Genomic DNA, 3,671 nt, shown 5'->3' on the forward strand with positions numbered 1-3,671 from the left:
ATATATAGATATTTTATGTAATTAGAATCTCATCCGATATCCGAAAATCATCTCATATCCCTCCGCGGAAGAGTTTTCAATATTAATACGGCAGAAGCGCAGGAAGACCCGGAGCTTGTTACGGGTACGTTTCTCATTGACAATAAATCTGCTTATGTTTTATTTGATTCGAGTGCGGATAGAAGCTATATGAGTAGAGGTTTTTATGCTAAACTAAGTTGCTCACCGACGCCCTTGGATAATAAATTTTTACTCGAATTAGCAAACGGTAAATTAATTACAGCAGATAATATATTTCGGAATCGAGAAATTAAACTGGTTAGCGAAACATTTAAGATTGACTTGATACTAGTAGAGTTAGGGAGTTTTTATATGATAATCGGTATGGACTGGTTGAAAGAAGTGAAAGCAGAGATCGTTTGTTACAAAAATGCAATTCGCATTATACGAGAAAAAGGAAAACCCTTAATGGTGTACGGAGAAAAGAGCAATGCGAAGTTAATTCTTATTAGTAACCTGAAGGCACAAAAACTAATAAGAAAAGGTTGCTATGCTATGCTAGCACACGTCGAGAAAGTCAATTCCGAATAAAAGAACATCAATGATGTTCCCGTCGCAAAAAAAATTTTCGATGTATTTTTGAAAGAATTACCGGGACTACCTCCACACTGATCCGTTGAATTTCAAATAAACCTTGTACTGGGAGCTGCACCAATAGCTCGTGCTCCATACAGACTCGCACCCAGCGAAATGAAGGAACTTCAGAGCCAATTACAAGAACTTTTAGAGCGTGGTTTCATTCGACCAAGCACATCACCGTGGGGAGCTCCTGTTATGTTTGTCAAGAAGAAGGATGGTACATTTAGGTTGTGTATCGACTACCGAGAGTTGAAAAAATTTACCATCAAGAACCGCTACCCACTACCGAGAATCGAAGACTTATTTGATCAACTACAAGGCTCGTCGATTTATTCGAAGATTGATTTACGTTCTGGGTATCATCAAATGCGGGTGAAGGAGGATGATATTCCAAAGACTGCTTTTAAGACGCGTTACGTCATTACGAGTTTATGGTTATTCCGTTTGGATTGACTAATGCACCAGCTGTATTCATGGACCTCATGAACCGAGTGTGTGGGCCATATCTTGACAAGTTTGTCATTGTTTTCGTCAATGATAGTGCTCCAAATGAACATATATTTAGACACAATATCCTTCCAATATGTAAAGCTTTTAGTTGTAATCGTTCTATTTTTATGCACTATTCGTTTAAATAAATAAGTGCGAAGACAAAAGAAGAAAATGACGATTTGAAGACACAAATGATCAAAAATCTCAAATGTACAAGATATAATTCAAGTGGTTCAATTTATTGATGATAAACGTCCAAAAATGATAAGAGTACAAGCCGCAAAATGCAAAGTACAAGATATTAAATAGTACGCAAGGACGTTCGAAAATCCGGAATCGGGACATAAACCAACTTACAACGCGCGACGCAACGGAGATAAAATTACAAGTCAACTATGCACAAGAATATAATATAATATATATAAATTATATAAATTATATATAAATTATATATATAATAATATGTCGACAAGCAAGAAAACAAAAAATATGTGAGCTGGTTCTGACGACCATGCGATCGCATGGGAAATAGGAATAAAACCTATGCGAGTGCATGAGCCCATGCGAGTGCATGGGAAATACACTGAAAACTCATGCACTCGCATGAGTTACTGTAGCAGGCCAAGTTCTATAAAAAGTCAGTTTTTCGGACGAATTACTTACACCTTTATCAATCTCTCTTCTCTATATGTAATATATTTATTATAATTATAATTTTAATTTAAGATTAATAATAAATTATGGTTTAGTGGGGTTATTGTAAGAAATGTTTTACGGGTTTTAAGTCGGAACTCTGCCCGTGTAACGCTACGCGATAAATAATCACTGTAAGCTATGTTCTTCCTTTTTAAATTAATGTCTTGTAACTAAGTTATTATTATGCTTATTTAAGCCGAAGTAATCGTGATGTTGGACTAAAAATTAAGATTGGGTTATTGAATTTTGTACCATAATTAAGGTTTGGACAAAAGACCGACACTTGTGGACATTGGACTATTGACTATTAATAGATAGGGGGTATTGTCTAATCGAATGACAACTCATTAGAATCTGTCGAACCTATCTTCAAATTAATTAATCTAATAATTATTAAAATGATTATGTATGTTCTATTTAGTGACGTTTATACGAAATCTTTTACGATCATTTAATTAATTATTCGGGTTGGGTAATTGATTATTCATTCTGATCAAGTGGGTAAATTAATATTCATATCTCATTAAAACAGGGGTGGATTACATACAATGATAATTGGTGTAATTGTTAACAAAGTATTAAAACCTTGGATTACACGCAGTCGATAACCTGGTGTAATTATTAACAAAGTATTAAAACCTTATTACAGTTCGAATCCCTAATTAGTTGGAATATTTGACTTCGGGAATAAGGTTAATTTGACGAGCATTTTATAATTATGACCGATGAACTATTATGGACAAAAACCAGATAGGTATCAAATAAACCAGGACAAAGGATAATTAACCCGGGTAACAATTAATCAAAACGTCAAACATCATGATTACGGAAGTTTAAATAAGCATAATACTTTTATTTCATATTTCATCGTACCTTTATTTACTGTCATTTTAATTACTGCAATTTACTTTATCGCAATTTAAATTCTGTCATTTATACTATTGTCATTTATCTTTACGCTTTAATTAAAATCGACAAACCGGTCATTAAACGGTAAAAACCCTCTTTTATAATAATATTAATATATATAATTATATATATTTTATATAAATATAGTTGTTAAAAAATATAGCGTTAAACTCAGCTAGCTCCTTGTGGAATGAACCGGACTTACTAAAAACTACACTACTCTACGATTAGGTACACTACCTATAAGTGTTGTAGCAAGGTTTAGATATATCTCATCTATAAATAAATAATAAAACTTGTGTAAAATTGTATCGTATTTAATAGTATTTCGTAGTAAAAATATAGCTATTTTGTACCCCTTCACTTTAACATCAATTTTTTGGCGCCGCTGCCGGGGATCAAAAAGCGAAACGCTATATAAAAAAAATTATTTTTTAAGTTATTTTTGTAAAAATATTTTTCATATAAATATTGAAATACAAAAATATAAAGAAAAGTATATATATCTATTTAAGTGTTTAGATAAAAAGAAAATATATTTTTATAAAGTATACAAGTATTTTTCTTTAGTTTTTTAAAAAATTTAAGTTTACTTTAATAAATTTTACTTGTATTAATTTGTAAAGAATATAAGGTAAAAAGGTAAAAAAGTAAAAAAAAAAGTAAAACGTAAAAGAAAAAAAATAATAATAAAATAGAAACTGAACATGTCGATCTGAACCTGCATGTGAACTGAACCTGACCCTCATGCGATCGCATGAGGATTCAGTTACAAAGTCATGCGACCGCATGACCCTGTCTGACAGGTCTGAAACATTGGATCCGTTGAATTAGGGTTGTAATTAATAATAATTATTATTATTAATTAAGATTAGGGTTTAATTATTTAATATTTAGTTTTAGTTTTTAATTAATTTGTAATTTAAGTGTTAATT

This window comes from Rutidosis leptorrhynchoides, chromosome 9 (assembly GCF_046630445.1).
Source record: "Rutidosis leptorrhynchoides isolate AG116_Rl617_1_P2 chromosome 9, CSIRO_AGI_Rlap_v1, whole genome shotgun sequence".
Taxonomy (NCBI): Eukaryota; Viridiplantae; Streptophyta; class Magnoliopsida; order Asterales; family Asteraceae; genus Rutidosis; species Rutidosis leptorrhynchoides.